Genomic DNA, 22,969 nt, shown 5'->3' with positions numbered 1-22,969 from the left:
GGTGGGGGAGGAGGAGGGGACCTCGGGGCTGCTAGCGAGGGGGCCGGGCCCTGTGGCACTGCCCGCGAGGCTGACGGACCGGCTGGCGTCGCCTCAGCTCCCCCCGGCGGCGGGACCGGCGGGCTCGGGTGGACGCGCCTGAGGGGAGGGAATTGCGGGGGGAGGGTTAACAGTGCCCAAGGCCGTCGCAGGCGTCAGCCCGCCCCGAAGAAGGGGGAACCCGGCGGGCGGCTTAGTGCGTGCGAAGCGCGACATGGCGGCGAGGCCGAAGAGCCCCGGTGTCCCCGAGTGTACGGCGAAGGGGGCGGGGCTAGAGCGGCCTTGACAACCATTAGATCGCCGGGGGCCGGGCGGCTCGGAAACTACATTTCCCAGAGAGCCCCGCGTGCCGCGGGACGGAAGGGGAAGCGCTTCGAGTGCAGTGCGCGGGCGCGAGAGCTTCCCCTCGTTATATAAGAGAAGTCTGGGGCTCGCTCTTTCTTTTGCGTTTTCGGCCCCTTCGCTTTCGTATTTTCTCGCCTGCGCTTCATCCGCTGTGGTGCGGGCCCGGCAGCCCGCGTTTGCTGCTGTTTGTGGTGAGTGGAGATACTGCTGTTTTCCTCTCAAGATCTCTGTTCCTCCTTTTTCCTCTGGCTCCCCCTGCTCTGACCTTAAATGGGCGTCGGGGAAACCAATTAAAACTGGAAAAATCCGCGCCTGCGTGCGGACCTGGTCCTTGGCCGGTGTAAATGATGACTTCGCTTTTTTCCCCGTCAGATCGACAATGCTGATGTCTTTGAACATTTGCCAGTTAGTTCTGATCACACCGGCCTCAGGAGGCCCCGCCATGTTCCGATCCCAACCGTGAGAAGATGGCGATCGATGCCCTTTCTTTGTTGGTTCGCAGGTCGGCGCGACCAGAGGGTACAGAATGGATCCCAGAGGAGGGGGTCGCTGCTGGGCTTTCAAGAGAGCCCCCCGTAGAGCTCTACAGCCTTTCGTCTCCTGATCTCCGGCGTAAGCATTTGTATTCTGGCCTGTCGTAGGAAACGCGTGGTCTGGGAGCCTCTTCGTGTGCTAGGCAAACTTGGGGGAAAAAATGGAGATTCAACCGTCGCTAATTTTACTTGTAAGTAAGGTGCGCAGGACACTTCATTTTATCACGGTTCTAACGTATCTGTTAGACTTCGGTGAAAACAGATTTAGGAAAAAGAATTCCCCAAGGTGGGAAAATCTTTTTAAAGTGAATAGATATTAATTCTTTAAATGTCTCTTGAATGCTCCTGAAAGCACATTTTTGGATCTCATTTCTTCCCATGCGAGGTCTTTTTTTGATAAACCGTTTTCTTGAGCATACTTACGTTTCCAAGCAGAGGCTGGCGGCGGGGGCAGGGGGATGAAAGAATTTACTAGAGGCAGAACAAGAGATGTTCTTTGGCTAAACTGCCAGGAGGCCGTAGTTGGGGGCTGTAGTGAAGGGGGAAGGTGAGAAGGGATGGGAACGGATGGAATTTTCCTTTTTTGGTATCTGTGCTCAGATTTAAGTAGCCCATCCGTCATCTAGGGCTTACAGGTATTTTGAGGTGGGTCACCTAAAGGGCTTATTTGCGTTCAGCCAGGTGGTCACTATGGGCCCAGTTAACTTCATTCCGGTTTCCCTTGCTCCAGCCTCTGCTTAAAAGTGGCCTCTACAAAGGAGAATATTTTAATTAAAAAAAATTTTTTTTAAGTACACTATACCCAATCTGGGGCTCAAACTCACAACGTGGAGATCAAGAGTCACATGATCTACCGACCCAGGAATCCAGGCAACCCATTTAAGGATTTTTTTAAGGGAAAGCTAAATTTATGGTTTTGGTTGACCCAACCACCAATTCTCAGCTGTGTACCATTTTAATTTGCTTGAGTCCAGGAATGGCACCTTAAGGGCAGGACTTAGTGGGGGACAGATTTATCATAAAACTGGTATCAGAGTGTTCTGTAAGTCGGGTTTTTGGTGATGGCATTTTGCATTAAAATGTAAATCTGGGAACAGGAGCTTTTCCTGCTGGCATATATGATGACTGAACTTTTTTCCCCAACAGATCGACCATGTTGATCTAACTTTCCTAAGCCAGTTTCTGTCTGATATGCCAACTTGAGCAGCTCCTTTGTCCCTCACTTCCCTCGAGCATCTAGCTGATGGGAGCTCATGTTTGTTTGTTCATCTTAGAGTTACAGTTGGCGGAAAGCAGACTTCGGGTAGACCAGGAATGAGATGTTGGTAAGTGATGTCCACGTGGCTGAATAGACAGGATCTGGAAAACAGGAGAGATAATAACTCCTATTTTGAAGTTTATTTAAGTAATCTCTACAGCCAGCGTGAAGCTCGAATTCCTGTCCCCAAGATCAAGAATCGCATGCTCTTCGGAGCCAGCCAGGCAGCATCCTATTTTAAATATGGGACTGTCTGTGCCCTTTGTGTTCTGCTCTAACTCAAATTTGGCCATTGCAACTGATGACATGACTTTTTTCCCCATCAGATCGACCATGTTGATCTAACTGAACCTTTAGCCAGTGTTTTGTCTGATGCCATGGCCCCAGAGATAACTTCTCTGTTTTCTGCTTACCACTAACTTCTGCCGTGTGTGTGTGTGTGTGTGTTTTTAAGTGTTTTTAAGTGGTGTTTGGGCTTGGTTGGTTTTCTCCCCACCAGGAATCAGGTTCCTTACCTTGTTTACCTGCTAACTTTCTACAGGTTAGGAGCCCTGTGAGCCACAGGACAGTACATAGATGCAGCCTGATGAGCTTGCTTCATTCTGACCTATAGCAGGTGAGGTTTCTGCAAATGGCATTATCTAAGTATCAGCCCCCTTTAAAGGTGATTAAATGTTCCCCCATAGAGGTACTGAGTTTGCTTGCTGGGGAGTAACCTGGGAACCCACTTCTCAAGTGGTGTGTAAAACAGGAGGGGAACATTAAGACAAGAGTAGGATGTATTGGTACTACTGGGTCCTAGAGGTCACCCATATCCCAAACAAGTAGCTTTTTACATATACTGATTGTAATTTTTTTTAAAGGAATTTCTCAACTATGGAGCTGGAATCCAAGTCTTGGAAAAGATTGATCCTGTGCTTTCCTGAGAAAGAGCGATAGTTCTGGTTGAATCTGTCTCACAAAGGTTTTGTGTAACCTGAGGACTGTCTAGAGGCCTGTGCCCATTTTGAAGAATCCAGGATTATGGTTAAACTTGGTAAAAAATTTTTAGCTTATATCATTCCTATCTGGAGAGAGAAAATAAAATTCTTCAAACAAAAATGCTCTTGTGTTTGGTTAATGGAGGTAAACATTGAACCATGGATAATCAGTAACAATCGTGTGTACAGGGGTCAAACTCCAGGGGCAGAGGGAAAATGGAGGGCTGATTGCACACTTGTACATTCTGCAGGTATTTCTAAACAGTTAAGTACACTAAAGCACAGGTCCAGTGATTTGTGAGATCAGTAACTTGATTTACATGTTTTGAATATTTAACCATGGAAAATTCTAGACTGGTCTAAGATACATGGCCAATCTAGTTTCATCTAATTCTTACCACTCTCCCCTGCCTCCATTTTAATATATGTTGTCTTAAGATTGTCTCACCCAGGAAAGATGGGATTTCACACTGGGCCATTTATATTGTGCCTTCTAAACTAGAGCTTGTTGTTGACTCCACATGTGATCTCCCTCCCCTTGAGTGTGTTGGACTTAGTGCTTCGAATGAACAGAAAACATGAAAGAGGGTAAGTCACTGGAGATTTGACTCCCAAATTTGTTCTCTTGCTAGTTCCATTCATACCTGTTTTATTCCTTGGCTGGCTTTGATGAAGCAAGCTGTCAATGGGAAATGTCCATGTAACAAGGTGGGGTCCAGGCAACCATGTGCATGGAACCAAGCCTTGCCAAGGACTGCAGAGCTTCCCCACTGGTATCTTCATACATTCAAGAGACCCTGAAACCAGACCCATTCAAGCTGTGCCTGGTTTAGTGACCTACAGAAAATAAGATGAAATGTTTTTTATGTCACTAGTTTTGGGGGTAATTGATCCAGCAATAAATCCAGAGCTCCATAGTCCAAAGCTCTACTATAATGCTCTTGACATGAATACCACTAACTGCATCAGCCCACTGACCTTCCTGAATCTGTCAGGGCATTCAAAACTGGGGGGGGTGGGGGGGCCGCCTACATTTCCAGGTTTGTGTTCCCCTTCATGCATTCAATTGAAACTTCAAAAACTAGGGGTGCTTCGCTGGCTCAGTTGGTTAAGCATCTGGGCTCAGGTCATAATCTCAGGGTCCTGTTTGACCCTCCTCCCCGCTCGTGCTCTCTCAAATAATCTTAAGAAGAGAATTTGGAAAACAACTTCTCCCCTTCCCCATCAAAGCTGCCTCTCCCACAGCCATTTCTTTTGGTATTGTTACCTTTGGTCTAGTTGCTCGGGTGGAACATTTTGGGAATTACCCTTTACGTTTTGCTCTTGTTCCACGCGTGAAACGATCAGCAAATCCCATTGGTACTGCCTTCAAAATCTGAAGTTTGTTCCAACGTTGCTACCACTTTGCTGATCCAAACTGTCCTCCAAGCTCTGATTACCGGTCTTGCTACTACCACTCCCCTCTATGATCTATTATGCAGCTAGAGTGATGCTGGAAAACAAAGATCATGCCACCATGCTCAAAACCCTCCAGCATGTCCCCACCTCACTCAGAGTAAAAGCCAGCGTCTGGCCTTCCCTATTTCCTCTGTCTTAATCTCTGACCTACCCCTTTCTCTTTCAGCCACCAAACTCTTCCTCCCTCACTTGACAATTACTCCTACATCAGAATCTTTGTACTTGCTACTTCCCCTCCTTGGATCGACCAGTCAGTCCTAGACTCCAGATCTTTGCATGGTTCCCTCCCTTGGCTCAATCAGGTGTGTTTATTCAAATGTCACCTTTGCAGGGGAACTATCTAAAACGATATTCCCTTTTCTTTCTGTTCCCTCATCTTGTATTTTTTTCATATTATTTATCACTGCTTAAGTGACACGCACGCACACACTGTAGGTATATTTATATAGTATATTTGTTTATTGTTGGTGGCCCCCTCACTCCCCCACCCCCATTAAACCTGGACTCCATGTATGTAGCAACTTTCCCTTCTTTGTCTATGGCCCCTCCACAAGTGGCACAGTGCCTGGTATGTGGGAGGCTACTCAGTATTTGCTAAATGAAAGAATGAATCACACGCTTGCCTTGTGGCTGGACTGTGTTAAGACACTTGACATGCACACTTTGGTACTCATCACGACAGCCCAATGAGGAGAGAATGTGATTCTTATTCCAACTGCACAGATGAGGGAGTGAGGTTCAGAGAGGTATGGTTTCCCCAGTTCTATGTGAGACAATTGGGTCACAAACTCTGACCTGTTTGACTCCAAAGTCCCTCCTTTTCCCTTCCCAACTTACTCCCTTCTGCTAGGACAAGGAGTATTTTCTGTTCTCTGCATCCTCTGGAGTTTCCAGAGCTATTCCTTGCATACAGTAGGTGCTCAATAAAGCAAAAATGACCAAATGATTCCTTGAACTATTATTCATGAACTGGTAGCATGAAGACACAACCCGTTCCATAAATATTTATTGAGTACCTACTGTGTGCCAGACTCCATTCTAGGTGCTGAGAATACAATAGTGGGGGGAAAAATTACTGCCAGTGTAGAAGATTAACTTGCCAGTGGAGGGAAGAACAATAAAACAATAATAGTATGTTATTTAATGATAAATACAATGTGGAAAACTCAGTACAGTAGGAAAAAGGAATAGAATTGGAAATGTATAGGTGAGCAGTTGAGCACAGAGCTGAAATAGATCAGGGAGTGAATGGTGTGAGTATCAGTGACATTCCAAGCCAGTGTAAAGGCCCTGAGGCAGAATATGCCTGCTGGATGCTGTGTCTAGAGCAGAAAGGAGGCCAGTGTGGCTTTGAGTGGAGAACGGGAAGGTCTGGCCCCAGTGGAACCATTTTCCTGCCTCATAACAATGACTGTGGCTCAGTAACATCCATCCCTTTTGGTAGGTCATGTGCTTTCCAGGTCCTACCATGATCTACTTCTCTCTTTTATGTACCTGCCCTTGCAGGAATAATCAGATAATAATCAGAATAATCAGGAATAAAAACAAGGGCTAATATTTATCAAGCCCTTACTATGTGTTAATTGCAGTCCTCTACTTGTAATGAAACATTCTTCTGACAACCCTGTGAGGCAGTTTGTATTATTTGTCTCATTTGACAATTGAAGCAACAGTCTCAGAGAGGTCAAACAACTTGCCTAAGGTCAACACAGCTGGGAAGCATAGCAGAGCCAGGACTTGAACCCTGTCAGCCTCGCTCTTGACTTTGTAACTCTGGCTTAATTGCAGTCAGTCACGTATAGGCTGTCTAGTGGACATAGGAAGGACTCAATTTCTGGCTCTTAAAAGTTTAAATCAAAAGTTCCCATGCTTTCGTTGGACTTCCTTGTCAGTGAGATACTTCTGAGTTCAGAAGTGGCCCCAAATGCCCACCAGCTGGGGACCCCCAATCTAGTCCTTTCTTGGCTTTTTGCTGTCGCTGCTTCCCTGAGCCCCAGGGCCAATGATAGGTCTTGAATGCTCAAACGTGGCATCTTGTCTGCTTAGCTTCAGTCCCACCAAACTTTTTTTTTTTTTTTAAGATTTTATTTATTTATTTGACAGAGAGAGAGACAGAGAGCACAAGCAGGCAGAGAGGCAGGCAGAGGCAGAGAGAGAAGCAGGCTCCCCGCTGAGCAAGGAGCCCGATGCGGGGCTTGATCCCAGGACCCTGAGACCATGACCTGAGCCGAAGGCAGCGGCTTGACCCACTGAGCCACCCAGGCGCCCCTCACCAAACATTTTTTTAAAGATTTTATTTATTTATTTGACAGACAGAGATCACAAGTAGACAGAGAGGCAGGCAGAGAGAGAGGGAGGAATCAGGCTCCCTGCTGAGCAGAGAGCCCGATGAGGGGCTCAATCTCAGGACCCTGAGATCATGACCTGAGCCAAAGGCAGAGGCTTTAACCCACTGAGCCACCGAGGCGCGCCCCCCCCCCAAAAACATTTGATGCTTCGGTGTCACTTTACTTCTTTGTCCTCCAAGCTGAGGGATCTGGCAAATAACTTCGCCTCTACAAGCCTCAGTTTCCCTATCTGTGAAGTGGGGTTCACAACAATATCTACTTCAGAGAATTGTAAGGTTCAGTAATCTCATGTCTGCAAAGCATTTAGCCTAAGACCTAGCAAATAGTAAGGACACAGTTCCTATCTAGTGAATAAACAAATCTTCCTGTCATGTTGAGATGGGAGAAGTTCTCTGTTGGGGAACTGTAAGAAGAATAAATGTGTTCATTGTGTGTTTACCATGTGTAATATTCTGTTATTTATTATCTCTTTTAATCTACACCTCAACCCTGCTTGTCACTATCCCATTTTAAAAAATTAATTAATTTTAAAGATTTTATTTATTTATTTGGCAAAGAGAGAAAGAGGGAGAGCAGGAGAGCACAAGCAGGAGGACCTCCAAAGGGAAAGGGAAAAGCAGACTCCTCGCTGAGCAGGGAGCCCAATGTGGGTCCTGATCGCAGGACTCTGGGATCACAACCTGAGCCGAAGGCAGACACTTAACTGACTGAGCCACACAAATGCCCCTCAATATCCCATTTTAAAGACTGGACAACTGAGACTCAGGGAGGCTTAGCAACTTACTTGAGGTCACACACCTTGGAAGTGAGAGCTGGGATATGAACTTCATCCTGGGCTCCTAATTTCTGTGCTCTACTGTCTTGCAAGAGCTTTTGCTTCAGACCCTCCCTCACCAGCTTCGTTAAATGGAATCACAAGCATTTCTGGAAAGCTGTGGAGAAAGAGAAGGGATTCACAGATCATCTTCCAGAATTCGAGCCAGGAGGCAGTACTGTCTCCCCTGTACCTCACTCTTTGTTGGCTGGGAACAGAGCAATTTTATAAATGGTTCTGAGTCTGGGATTAGTCCTGGCTCCAGGTGTACAGCCAGCTCTTAGCTCCAGATCTCCCATCTATAAAATGGGTATAATATTACCTTCCTCTTGGGGATCTATGAGGATCAAATGAGATATGTCAAAATGCTTAGTGTAGCACTTGGCAGGGGTTAAGTGTTCAATAAGTTATAACCATCTCCCGCCTCCCCTGTCCCAGGCAAAAAGGGATGAACCAGTGATGCAGGCAATAATTTGGATGAATCCCAAGACACATGCCAAGAGAGGGAAGCCAGTCTCAAATGGTTACACACCATGCGATTCTATTTATTTGACATTCTCGAAAAGGAAAAACTACCATGATGGGAAACAGATGACTGGCGGTTGCCAGAGTTAGGATGGGCAGGGGGTATGACTATAAAGAAATAGCACAAGGAAGTGAGGGGTATCCTTATTGCAGCAATGGTTACATGAATTTATACCCTTATTAAAGCCTGTGGAATTGTACACACACACACACAAAAAACCTAAAGTCAACCTTATTGTATGATAATATAAAAAATATTAACAACAAACATGGGCTCTGGAATTGGATTTCCTGGGTTTGAATCCTAGCTCTGCCCTTTATTAACCATGCAGTCTTTAAGCAAGTGATTCACATCTCTTTCTACTCCAGAACCCAGTATTGCACTGTATGCTAACTAAAATTAAATTTTAAAAAAAGCGATTCACATTTCTGAACCTCACTTTGTCTGAAAAATCAGGACATTAATGAGATCCACCCTTTGGGGATATTTTGAGGAGTTACATTTGTAACTCTGCTTGGAACATGAAAAGAGCTTCTCAAACGCTTATTTTTTCGTTTCTTTTTTTTTAATTTTCATTTTTTTATTAACATACAATGTATTATTAGCCCCAGGGTTTTTAGTTTCTTTCTTTTCTTTTCTTTTTTTTAAGATTTTATTTATTTATTTAACAGACAGAGATCACAAGTAGGCAGAGAGGCAGGCAGAGAGAGAGGAGGAAGCAGGTTCCCTGCTGAACAGAGAGCCCGATGTGGGGCCCGATCCTAGGAGCCTGGGATCATGACCCGAGCCAAAGGCAGAGACTTTAACCCACTGAGCCACCCAGACGCCCCAGTTTTTAGTTTCTTTTAATCTTCTTTTCCTTTTTCCTCCTAGATTTTGCCAGCCTCAGTCCTCATTGTGGCGCAATAGTCAAGAAGGACAGAGCTTGGGGTCCCATCCAGGACTTGCAGCTCCAGCCTGTGTCTGCAGGGGGCGCTGGGGGCACACATTTGTCCAACAGGTGGGCGCAAAGCCTCCACCTTTGGGCTGGGAAGGGGGAAAAGGGCTTGGTGTTGGCCTAGCATATGGGTGAGCTTTTCAGATGTGCTAGACGTGCAGCTAGCACTTCTGGGGTTGACTGAAGCAACAAAGCCTGAGAAAGGGAAAGTTCCCCAGGCCTGAAATGTGGTGCTAATGGTGCCTCCCCTAGACCCATGCAACAAACCAACCAGAAAAATATTTACCCATGATCCCTTCAATCTAATGCGTTAGTGATCAGATTTTCATTTTCCCACATTCCCTTCTGTCCCCATAATATTATCATAGTAGGGTGGCTACTCCCAGCATGGTTGGAGCTTCCCATTTTTAAAGGAAGCCAGAAAGCCTTAAACTGCTAGCAACAGATTCCAATTTTATAAACTGTGAAGACTTAGAAAATGTGTGGGCCTCAGAGGGCCTGGAGGCTGCCAGCTTGAGACCTCTGCAATTTGAGCTGTATCCTTTTCAGCATCCGTCCTATCATTCCTGAGCCAGATAAAACACATAATGTCCAGTTCTATGCGAATCTCAGATAAATCACAAATAATTTTTTAGCGTAAGTACATCCCTTGCAATATTTGGGACACAGTTAAAATTATTTGTTGTTTATCTGAAATTCACATGTAACTGGGGATTGCGTGTTTCTATTTGCTAAATCTGGCAACCTCCTTCCTGGGAGCACCTGGCTTGTGACAATGGCATCTGCTCTTGAATAGGACGCCTTGATGGACTTTATACGTTCTGAGTAACTTCCATACTCTCTGTCAACTTGGATTTTTTTCCTCCAAGATTATCTGGGGGAAAATTGCATTTATAGATTCTAAACTGGCTTCAAAGTCTGGGTGGTGGGTTGGCAGGCCCCTGATCAATTCCTCCCAAGGTCCCAATGTTCATTAATTGCAGGTCTTTTTAATTTTTTTCTCTTCTTTTCTTTTCTTTTTTTTAAAATCTGTTAGTCATGGCAGAAACAGACCATCTTGGGCTTATTTATATCTGCAGATTTTTTAAAAAGAAAAGGAAAAATCTGGATCCTCTCACTTGGCAGGCTCATTTAAACAAATGGTCCTTTTGCTAAAACAGACCGCGGGAAGGGCCACAGTCTGCAGGTGGGAAGCCCTGGGTGGGGGGCTGTCCTGGAAGGTGAGAGCTTTTTATTTTTATTTTTTTTAAGATTTTATTTATTTATTTGACAGACACAGCAAGAGAGGGAACACAAACAGGGGGAGTGGGAGAGGGAGAAACAGGCCTCCCGCCGAGCAGGGAGCCTGATGTGGGGCTCAATCCCAGGACCCTGGGATCATCACCTGAGCTGAAGGTAGACACTTAATGACCTAGCCACTGAGGCACCCTGCTTTTTTGTTTTGTTTTGTTTTGTTTTTTCCCTCTCTCCTGTGTTAAAATGGCATTTGGGGCAGTCTGGAAATCTGATGTCACTTTTGGCTCTGCCCAGGTTGACCTGCTGTTTTTACAGCCAGAGCAGCTACTTAGGGAATGTGGTGGTATTTATTATAGTGCCACTTGGCAGGCTGCCACCAATGTATCTCTGTCCCACCATTCGGTCAAGTCCAAGCAGACCTCTCTCTACGCCCCATTTCCCCCTACTCCAAGTTGTCCTTGTCAGGATCGTCGTCTGTAATTGCCATTTGTTGCAATGTTCTACCAGGCTCCACACGAGGTACTTGATGTATTATAATTTACTCCTTACCTCAAATCTCCAAGGGAGCTAATATTATTATCCCAGCCTTACAGATGAGGAAACTGAGTAAATGGCTCTGCCAATGTCTTCCCTTGCCTCCTCACCCTCGTCTACCTTGCTCAGTGCTCCTGGAGCCCGGATGGCTTGAGCCCTGTGCCGCGCGCTTCAGCAGCCGGTTGGAAGGGGGAAGGGCAGTTGAGGCTGAGCTAGCCATTCCTCTGGCTTCGCCCTGCAGGGTGCTTCTCCAGGAGCTCCTCCACCTGACCCTCCTTCCGGGCTATGGTAGTGGCTTCTTCTTCCCTGGCACCTTCAAGTGCAGGGGTGCCCGCTTCTGTTTCCAGCACCAGGGTTCCTTGCCAGCCCTGTGGTTTGCTTATGTTCTGTACGTAAGCTTGCCGTATTCTCTGATCAGAGTTTTCTGGAATTGTTCTATGTCCAGTAGGCTAATACTGGCACAGAGGGAGAGCTGGGATTCGAACCCAGGGACTCCAAAATAACCTTTTTGCAAGTGGCCTCCCAGAGCTGTGCTCAGATTGCTCCTGCCAGGCACCGGGTCTGCCTCTGACACAGACCACGATCTGCTCTCATTTCTAGCATTTTCCCACAACAACTGCAGGGAATGTTAAATGTATTTTCTGTGCCTGCCAGTATTATGACCCTATTAACAACACACGCGTGCGCGTGCACACACAGACACACACACACACACACACACACACACACACACACACAAACTGATGGCTAGTTTTACATGACTTGTAAAACTTTGGAACAAGATTCTTGTGAATACTTATACCCCATACCCCAAGTGTTTAATTAGAATTATTTCAGGGACAAATCATAGAGCTGAGCCAAAAAGGAGATAAGAAGGATAATTATCCCTCAGTCTCTGCCCTAAAATAGTTCATAGCCAAGTTACCAACTTCCTGATTAATTTTTCAGGCTGGAATATCATGGGGGATGAGACAAAGCTTATGTACATGTGGTTTCCAAACTCTATCCTCACATTTGGAGATAGGGATATATATACCCCTATACGGATATACGGATATCCATATATATATGGATATATATAGATAGGGATATATAGATAGATAGGGATATATATATATATATGGAACCATATATATGTGATTCAAAACATATATATCAATCAGCATCCAGAAAGCAAGTAATCCAATTTAAAAATGGGCAAAGACATGAACAGACATTGCTCCAAAGAAGACATCCAAATGACCACCAGGCACATGAAAAGATGTTCAATGTCATTCATCATCAGGGAAATGCAAATTGAAACTCCAATGACACATCACTTAATACCGGTCAGAAAGGCTAAAATCAACAACACCAGAAATAACAGATGTCGACGAGGGTGAGGAGAAAGGGGAACCCTCTTGCACTGTTGGTGGGAATGTAAACTGGTGCAACCACTGTGGAAAACAGTGTGGAGTTTCCTCAAAAAGTTGAAAATGGGGGCACCTGGGTGGCTCAGTGGGTTAAAGCCTCTGCCTTCGGCTTGGGTCGTGATCCCAGGGTCCTGGGATCGAGCCCTGCATCGGGCTCCCTGCTCAGCACGAAGCCTGCTTCCCTTCCTCTCTCTCTCTCCCTGCCTCTCTGCCTACTTGTGATCTCTGTCTGTCAAATAAGTAAATAAAATCTTTTTTTTTTTTTTTTTTTTTTTTTTTTTTAAAGATTTTATTTATTTATTTGACAGAGAGAGAGAGATCACAGGTAGGCAGAGAGGCAGGCAGAGAGAGTGAGAGAGGGAAGCAGGCTCCCTGCCAAGCAGAGAGCCCGATGTGGGACTCGATCCCAGGACCCTGAGATCATGACCCGAGCCGAAGGCAGCGGCTTAAACCACTGAGCCACCCAGGCGCCCCAAGTAAATAAAATCTTAAAAAAAAAAAGTTGAAAATGGAACGTACCCTACGATTCAGTCATCACACTACTGGGTATTTATCCCCCAAATACAAAAACACTAAATTCAAAGGGATACGTGCTCCCCTGTGTTTTATTGCAGCGTTATTTATAATACCCAAATTATGGAAGCAGGCCAGGTGCCCACAGATAGATGAGTGGATAAAGAAGGTATGGTGCATATACATAGTATATACATAATGGGATAGTATTCAGCCATAAAAAAGAATGAAATCTTGCCATTCGCAAAAACACAGATGGAGCTAGAGAGTATAATTCTAAGCAAAGTAAGTCTGTCAGAGAAAGACAGACATCACATGATTTCATTCATATGTGGAATTTAAGAAACAAAACAAATGAGTAAGAGAGAGATAAAGAAACAGACTCAACTATAGTGAGCAAACCGATGGTCATCGAAGGGGAGGTAGATGGGGGATGGGTGAGATAGGTGATGGGGATTAAAGAGTCAGCTTACCACGATGAGCACGAGGTCTGGTATAGAACTGTTGAATCCGGGGCTCCTGGTTCGCTCGGTCACTGGAGCACGTAACTCTAGATTCCAGGGTTGCGGTTTCAAGCCCCATCTCTAAGTGTAGAGATTACTTAAAAATAACAACAATAATAATAATTTAGGGCATCTGGCTGGCTCAGTCCGTAGAGGGTGTGGACTCTTGATCTCAGGGTTGTGAGTTCAAGCCCCATGTTGGGAGTGGAGCCTACTTAAAGATAAAAAGAATTATTGGGGTGCCTGGGTGGGTCAGTCGGTTAAGCGGCTACCTTCAGTTCAGGTCATGATCCCAGGGTCCTGGGATGAAGTCCCGCATTGGCTCCTTGCTCAGTGGGGAGCCTGCTTCTCTCTCTGCCTCTGCCTGCCACTCAGCCGGCTTCTGTGCGCGCACTCTCTCTCTCTCCCTGACAAATAAATAAATAAATTTTAAAAAAAGAATTATCAAATCGCTGTATTGTACCCATGAATGTAATGTAACACTGTATGTTAACTACACTGGAATTTAAAAACCTAAGGAAAATATATATTAAAATTCAGATAGGATATATACTTAAATATACTATTAAAAATAACTTTTTATTATGGAGAATGAACTATGACAACATGCAACAGCCTAGATCGATCTCAAGGGCCTTATGGTTATTGACAAAAGCTAATTTCAAAAGGTTCCATATGTATGATCATTTATATTACATTCTTGACATGAACAAACTGTAGAGGTAGAGAACAGGTTAGTGGTTGCCTGGGTGTAGGGATTGGAAGATGAGTGTAATCCTAAGTGGTTACTGCAAGGGAATTCCTTTGTGTCTTGTTTGTGGTGGTTACACGAGTACAGGGAGCTATTTATTATGGAGTAAAAATGCTTAGAATTATATGTGTGTGCGCACACACACAATAAGTGTGTAAAAACATGATGACAACAGAATGAGGCCTGTGATCTAGTTAAATATATTGCACCAAAGTCTATTCCCCGGATTTTATATTGTACAATAGCTATATAGGATGACACTCCTGGGGGAAGTTAGGGGAAGGGTACATGATATTCCATGTACGAATTTGCTGCTTCCTGTGAGTCTATAATTACTTCAAAATAAAAAGTTAAAAAAAACCTTCATTACCAAAGCAGAATAAGTACATTGTAGAAAGCCAGAAACATGGAATAAAAATAAAAAGACCCTATTACATAATTCAGAAACTCCACTGTCAAACCTTATTGTATATCTTTCTAGATCTTTTGTATGTTTATATATATTGTATGTATTCTGGGGGGGTTATTTTTTATTCTGTTTTTAAAAAGATTTTATTTGTTTATTTGTCAGAGAGAGAGAGAGAGAGACGCAGCAGGGAGAGTGGCAGGGAGAGGGAGAAGCAGGCTCCCCGCGGAGCAAGAGCTGGATGCGGGACTCGATCCCAGGACCCTGGGATCACCAGCCGAGCTGAAGACAGACGCTCAACTGACTGAGCCACCCAGGTATCCTAGGGCTATTTTTTTTTTTAAAGATAATATTTTAGAGCAGTTTTAGGTTTACAACAAAATTGAAAGGAAAATTCTGAGAGATCCCATATGCCCGCTGCCCCCCTCGCGCTCAGCCTCTCCCATTATCACCTTCACTCACTGGAATGGTACATTTTTGTTTTTTATCAAAGGTGAACCTACATTGGGGCGCCTGGGTGGCTCAGTGGGTTAAAGCCTCTGCCTTCGGCTCAGGTCATGATCTCAGGGTCCTGGGATCGAGCCCCGCATCCGGCTCCCTGCTCAACAGGGAGCCTGCTTCCCCCTTTCTCTCTGCCTGCCTCTCTGCCGACTGGTGATCTCTTTCTCTGTCAAATAAATAAATAAAATCTTAAAAAAAAAAAAAAAGGTGAACCTACATTGACACATCATAATCACCCAAAGTCTATAGTTCACCTTAGAATTCTCTCTTGTTGCTGTACTTTCTATGGGTTTGTACAAAAATATAATGACATACAGTTGACCCTTGAACAACATGGGTTTGAACTGTGTGGGTCCTCATACATGAATTTTTTACAGTATGGTACTGTAAATGTATTTTCTCTTCCTTATGCTTTTCTCTTTTTTTATGATTTTATTTACTTATTTGTCAGATAGAGAGAGAGAGAGCACAAGCAGGCAGAGTGGCAGGCAGAGGCAGAGAGAGAAGCAGGCTCCCCACCAAGCAAGGAACCCGACTTGGGGCTCGATCCCAGTAACCTGGGATCATGATCCAAGCCGAAGGCAGCGGCCCAACCAACTTAGCCACCCAGGTGTCCCATGATTTTCTTTTTTTTTTAAATTTATTTTTAAGTGATCTCTATACCCAACATGGTTCTCGAACTTATAACCCTCAGGTCAAGAGTAGTAAGTGCCACATGTTTAAAAAAAAAAAAAAGAAAGAAATATGCTTGTCTTTATTTGTTAGATTTAAGTTATATATTGATGCAGAATAAAATGTCCCTCTATTAAAAAAAAAAAGAGTAGTAAGTACCACTAACTGAGCTAGCCAGGCCCCCTCCATTATGATTTTCTATTTTTTTTTAAAGATTTTATTTATTTATTTGACAGAGAGAGAGAGATCACAAGCAGGCAGAGAGAGAGGGGGAAGCAGGCTCCCCACCAAGCGGAGAGCCCGATGCGGGGCTCGATCCCAGGACCCCAAGATCACAACCCGAGCCGAAGGCAGAGGTTTAACCCACTGAGCCACCCGGGCGCCCCTCGATTTTCTATTTAATAAAATTTTTTTTCCCACTAGCTTACTTTATTGTAAAAATCCAGTATAAAATACACATAACATACACAATTATGTCTCAATCAACTCTTTTATTAGTAAGGTTTCTGGTTAACATAGGCTATTAGTAGCTAAGTTTTGGTGGAGCCAAAAGTTATACACAGGTTTACGATTGGGCAGAGGTCAGTGTCCCTAACCCCTGGATTGTTCAAGGGTCGATTGTATATCCACCATCGTTTCATACAGAGCATTTTCACTAAAAATCCTCTGTGCTCTGCCTATCCATCCCTCTTCTCACCCGGTCTCTGGCAACCACTGATTTTTTTTATTAAAGATTTTATTTATTTATTTGTCAGAGTGAGAGTGAGAGCACAAGCAGGGGGAGTAGGGAGTGCTGTAGAGGCAGAGGGAGAAGCAGTCTCTCCGCCAAGCAGGGAGTCCAATGTGGGACTCGATCCCAGGACGCTGGGATCATGACCTGAGCTGAAGGCAGAGGCTTAACCGACTGAGCCACCCAGACGTCCCAGCCACTGATCTCTATATTGTGTCCATATTTTTACCTTTTCCAGAACGTGATATAATTAGAATGATACAGTATGTTACATGTGTATAGTTAGTATCATACAGTAACCTTTCCAGATGGGCTTCTTTGGCTTAGTAATATACATTGAAAGTTCCTCCCTGTCTTTTCATGACTTGAAAGCTCATTTCTTTTCAGCAGGGGAAAACATTCCGCAGTTGGGTCTCCTGCAGCTTATCCATTCATCAACTGAAAGACGTCTTGGTTGCTCTCAAATTTTGGCAATTATGAATAAAACTTCTACAAACACCCTTGTGCAGGTTTTTGTGGAGACGTAAGTTTTCACCTCCTTTGGGTCCTGGTGGGCAGAGCCCGTCTCCCACAAGAGAGGCAGACGGAGCCAGACACTTGCCTTCCCAGCCTCACTGGAGGCTAAGGCACGTGACCTGGTTCTGACCAATGAAACTCAAAGGAAACATGCCTAGAGGATGTCACGTTTCCTCTCATATGATTATTATCAGTAATATGATTTCATGCAGCGATCAGTTGGGGGAGGTGACCTCCAGAATGGTGCAGAAAATCCAAAAGCCTGGGTGCTGCCCTGTACTTAGAGGAGTGCTTCTCCGACTGCAATGTAGGCATCTTATTAAAATGCAGACTCTGGTTCAATAGGTCTGTGGTGGGGCACGAGATTCTGCATTTCTTTCTTTCTTCCTTCCTTCCTCCCTCCCTCCATTTTTTCCTTCCTTCCTTCCTTCTTTCAGATTTATTCATTTATTAGAGAGAGAAAGGAGCAGGAGGAGAGGGACAAGCGGACTCCACGCTGAGCACGGAGCCCCCCACGGGGCTTGATCTCATGACCGTAAGATGATGACCTGAACCAAAATCGAGAGTCAGCTGCTTAACCAACTGAGCCGCCCAGATGCCCGAGATTCTGCATTTCTTTTTTTTTTTTTTTGAAAATTAGTGAATATTTTCTTTTTAAAAAGATTTTATTTATTTATTTGACAGAGAGAGAGAGAGAGAGGTCATAAGTAGGCAGAGAGGTAGGAGAACAGAGAGAGGGAGAAGCAGGCTCCCCGCTGAGCAGAGGGCCTGATGTGAGGCTCGATCCCAGAACCCTGAGATCATGACCTGAGCTGAAGGCAGAGGTTTAACCCACTGAGCCACCCAGGGACCCCGAGATTCTGCATTTCTTGAGATGAAGTTAATTTGTATATCAGGACCCCCCACAAAAAATGGAGGCTGCCCTCATGGCCCAGCCAAGGTCCCAAGCGTAATCCTAAATCAGCCTGCGCTTACAGGAAACACCTGTCAAGGAAACGTAACACACCCCAGCCACAATCTTCCAACTCCACTTTAGCTAGCTTACCATACCCTGTGAATAGGACCTCCTAGCCCATCCTGTCATTTCGAGGTGCCTTTGCCCCCTTTAAGCTTTGTAATAGTCTTGCCCCAAATCCCTTGGAAGCAGTGCTCCACTCCTTGTCTTGTAACAAGCAGGCTTGTTACTAAATTGTTTTAGTTTATCATTTGACACTAACAAGCTCCCAGGGGATGCCAGTGCTGCTGGTTCTTGGGCCACAATTTGAATGGCGGGGTATTCCATGCTTTTGAACACAAACAGGAGAAAACCCAACTATATGTGATTTAAACCAAAAGGAAAGACATTCCCGAGACAGTAGTGAGTTTGATCGAGCAGTTCAGCAACCTCTTCAAGGACTCAGGCTCTCTCCCGCTTTCCTCTCCACTACCCTGGGGGGTTCATGGTCAGTCCTCAGGCTGGTTGCCTCAGGGTCATGAGAGCCCTAAGGGCCACGCCCGGAACAACCAAATTTTCAAAGAAAGAGGACAGCAGCCCCTCCCATGCATCTATCAGTGAGAAAAATCTGTCCCAGGAGCCTCCTACCCCCACCCCAGGGCTGCTGATGTGCACAACCATTTTAACAGACTACCTGAAGGCTGTCCGAGAAGTGCTGGGAAGTCCTCTCCTCGTGCCCCTTGGCCAGAAGTGTGTCACGTGTCCAAGCCCAATCCTCCATTGGCCAGGGGAGAATTCCTGTGATTGGCTCAGACCTGTAGTTCTCAGAGGAAGGTACGTAGAACAGTAGCATCAGCACCATCTGTGAAACTTGTTAGAAAGGCAAATTCTTGGCTCTGCCCAAACCTACTGAATTAGCATGTGTAGGGGTGAGGCACAGCAATGGTTGCACAGGGCCTCCAGGTGTTTCTGAAGGACCCGGGTCAGCCCTGGTTGCACATTAAAGTCATCTGGGGGGAAGCTTAAAATTTTCTGCTTGATAAAAATCAGGAGAATGGCGCCCTCTGGAGGTAGGCTGGGGTATAGACCTGGAAGTAGTGTTAGCAACAAACTTGTCCTGGTCCCTGTCCCCCACCCCCCAAGTCTAGGTTTTAGTACTGACAGTCCCATGTCCTGAAAAACACCGCTCAGTCCTGGACAAACAGGGATGGCTCTTCACCCCACCTCGAAGGGACAATATGGAATTTTGGGGGGTGCTTTTGGAAATGTTCTATGCCATTATCTTGAGTGGTGGCTACATGGGTGCACACGCGTGTAAAAAATGCTAAGCGATTCATTTAAAGTAAGTGCATTTTACTAAAAGTATGTTTTACTGTAAAAAAATACAGATGTCCAGGTCGTATTCCAAATCAACTGAATCAAAATCTCGGCCAAAGATCCCAGGTATTGCAGACACAAGAAAACTTTTCCGGTGCTTCTAATGTCCAGCCAGGGTTGCGAACTAATGTGTTCAAATCACCAGAGAGTTTGTGAAAAGGAAGATTCTGGCTCAGTACAGCTGGGATGGACCCTGAGACTCTGCATTTCCAACAAGCTCCCAGCTGATGCTGATGTTGGACCATGCTCTGGGTAGTGAGGGCCAAGTTGAACCAAAACTTACCTTTTTAGGGAGTTGGCCTGGCTCAGAAGAGTGAGTGACTCTTGATCTCAGGATTGTGAGTTTGAGCCCCACATTAGGTGTAGCAATTACTAAAAATAAATAAAAACTTTTTAAAAAATTTGCCTTCTTGATTTGGGGGCAGAGAAGGGGGGGAATTTCCCTGCAACATCTTGGTGCTGGTTATGGAGGAGGAAAGAAAGTTGGTGGGACAGACGGACTAGCTGTAGGGTGGGGAACTCTTGTGGTGTTAAAGGAACCAATGTCCAGGGTGAAGTTAGGAAGAATAGAAGGGCACACATGGGCAACCACACAAACATAAGCTCAGACAGCTGTTCCCGCCCCTCTGACATGCCAAGAGGTCCATGTTTGCTTGGGTTCTGGACTTAGCCAAGTCGGGGATGAGAACCCCAACCTGGGCTCCTCTTGCTTGTCCTAAAGTCACCTAGGAACTCGTCCCTCTGGAGAAGCTGAGTGCGGCAGCTAGAGGTGCCCTGTCCTCTGCCCCACGGATGCCACCGAGACCAATACAGGCCTGCCAGTTGGTTTAATTACCCAGATGGGAAGCTCGTAGGGGGAGCCCAGTCTTGGGTAGAGATTAATGATTCCATTATCTTCCTGGGCAACCATCCTGTCCAGGCCCCATTCCAGAACATGGATATAAAATGTAAAGTCCCTGTTCCAAGGAGCACATTTTTCATTGTCTCTGGTTGGAAATTGGCCCCTAGAAACCCTTGGCTCAAATCCAGGAGGTGACTTTGTTTGGCAGCACGACCTAGTGACCTGGTCCATTTGGGGGTGAGTGACGGGCCTCCTGAGACCTGGGCTGAGGCTTGGAGTCAAAAGATGTATTTTCTTCTTTTTCTTAAACTTAGAAGTCATATATGCTAGTTGTAAACAAGACCAGAAAGCTTCATGGAATGTAACGAGTGATGGTTCTTGTCCACGCCCCTCCCTGAAGGTAACGGTAGTTAAATTGGTTGCTATTCTTACAAACATGTCTTTTGTTGCTGGTTTTTCTTTTGAGTCCATTTTTTTCCCTCAGCTTGCTTGGGGTATAATTGAAGTACACTATATGGCACATATTTAAAGTATATAATTTGATTAGTTTTGACCTCTGCAAACACCCATGAGATCTTCACAATTAAGATAGTGAATGTATCCATCACCCTTCATATCTGTCATCTACCCTTGTGTCTTTCTGCAGTCCCCACTCTCTCCTGCCCCTACCCCTGACCTACTTCTGTCACTAGAAATTAGTTTGCATTTTCTAGAATTTATGTAAGTGGAACCATACAACCCATAGTCATTTTGGGGGCAGTGGGGGCTGTCTTCTTTATTCAGCATAAGAATAATCATATTCAGTGATTTTTAAGATCCCTCCATTTGCTCCTTTTTACTGCCGAGTAGTACGGATGTACAACAATTTCTTTCTCCTTTTGTCTGTGGATGGACTTTTTAGTCCATCCACAGTTTGTAGCGATTACGAATAAAGCTACTCTGAGCCTTTGTGGACAGGTCTCGGTGGGATCAAATGTTTTTGTCGCTCTTGGGAAAATGCCTAGGAGTGGAATGACTGGGTATCATGTATCCTACAGCAGGTGCATGTTTAACTTCTCAGGAAATTACCAAACTGTTTTCTAAAGTGGTTTACTGAATTTTACATCCCCCAGCAGTATAGGCGAGTGCTGTGTGCTCCACATCCTGGCCAGAACCTGTTAGGACCAGTCTTTCTCATTTTAGACATTCTCACGGACGGGTAGTGGTTATCTCCTAGTGATTGTAACTTTCCTTTGCCTAATGACTGATGATATTGAGCCTCTTTTTACGTGCAATTACTGGCTAGTCCTCTAGGGTGACTAGTGAAGGGAGTGGGAAAGTGGCTTTAGAGCTGCTGACATTGACTTCCCTGTGAGACCCCCACGCGGAGACGTCAGCGGGCAACTGGGGACTGGAGTCTCGACGTCAGAGGAGAGGTCGAGGCTGGAGGTGTTAATTCAGAAGTTGTCAGCTTGTAAGTAAGTATTCAGAGCCAGAGCCATGAGACGGGATGAGATCACTAAAGGAAGAGCATAGATAGAGAAGTGGCCCAGGTCTGAGTCTGGGGGCACGCGATCCCTTTGAAGCCCCAAGATGAGGAAGAACCGCTCACAGACTAAGGGAAGAAAGGGCCCCCCGGCGGGTGACATCGCAGGGGCTGGCCTCCAACGCGGGCCCATCAAGAACCACACCTGCCTTGTCGCTCTCTCGTGCAGCCCCGCCCACTTCCACGTCTGGCCGGTTCTGTGCAACCAATAGGACGCAGCAGAAGTGAGGGGCCTCACCTCCGAGGCTTACGTCCTAAGAAGCCCTGCCACTGCCACTTCTCTTTTGGAACAGTGCTCTGGAATAAGCCAGTTGCCGCTGAAGAAGTTAGACGACTCCGGGACTGCCAGCAGGTGAAGGAGCCACATGGAAAGATTCTGCAGAGAGACAAGGAGAGCCAGCCAGTCCCTGGGACGTCCAGCCCAATCTAGCTTTGAGATGATGGCAGCAGCAGCTGCTTTCTGGCTGCACCTGCATGAAGGACCCCAAGTGCGAATCACCCGCCCGAGCTCAGCCCACCAGCAGGACTATGAGGGATAATAACAGATTGTTACTTTAAGCCTGCAAGCTCTGGGTGGTTCCTTCTGCAGCAGGAGATAACCCAGGCAGGGGTGGAGAGAGATGGGGCAGCGCCCCCTCCCCTCCCGGGGAGGAAGGTGCCCTGCCGCCCAGACCCGTGCGGAGAGGGGTGCTACACCTCAGCCCACAAGCTCACTGCGTTCTGACGGGCCCCCTTCTCCCGGCTAAGAGGAGAATAAGCTTCTCTTTGTGCGCACAGATGTGGCATCTGCCAAGAGTCCCACAGGCCCCGGGACCCTCACAAAAGGACAGCAAGGGAGATTTCCTGGGAACTGGGTCACCAGTTACTTGGATGCTTCAAACCTGGCAGGACAGAGAAGAGCCAGATAAAGGGGACTGAAAACTACAGGAAGGGGCTGGTCTTTGTCATGGGGCAGGCTCAGGGACATGCCATGGTCAGGAGTGGTTCCCCCTGCCTCCCCCTGACGCTGATCAAAAGAGACTGCCTCTCTTTCTCTCTGTTTCTGTCTCTCTTTCTTTCTTCTTTCTTGATGGTTAAAACATTTATAAATCAATACTTTATATATATAATGTATCTTTTATTATATATGTGATTAAAACCCACCACCCCTTTCCATCCCCATTCAGTTGTCTAGAGGCAATCATTTCACTTCTTTCTCACATTTATTTGAGTAGGTAATGTGGGCATGAAGTAAAAATTCCCAAAGGTACCACCTCACTCCTCTCCCCAAAGACAACTTT

The 22,969-nt window shown here is 45.7% G+C and overlaps 1 long non-coding RNA gene across 1 annotated transcript; it reads left to right on the top strand.

The window, feature by feature from the left end:
- The first annotated feature begins 30 nt into the window (after window positions 1-30).
- LOC308348804 lies at window positions 31-3,278 on the top strand. The gene is made up of 5 exons (XR_013967394.1): window positions 31-575; window positions 887-1,108; window positions 2,192-2,242; window positions 2,717-2,791; window positions 3,039-3,278. It is a non-coding gene; the product is annotated as an uncharacterized lncRNA (long non-coding RNA).
- Window positions 3,279-22,969: the final 19,691 nt, after the last annotated feature.

The sequence above is a fragment of the Martes martes genome (assembly GCF_963455335.1).
Source record: "Martes martes genome assembly, chromosome: 9".
Lineage (NCBI taxonomy): Eukaryota > Metazoa > Chordata > Mammalia > Carnivora > Mustelidae > Martes > Martes martes.
The sequence above is the reverse complement of the archived record's forward strand: the minus strand, read 5'-3'. Positions and strand labels throughout refer to the sequence as shown.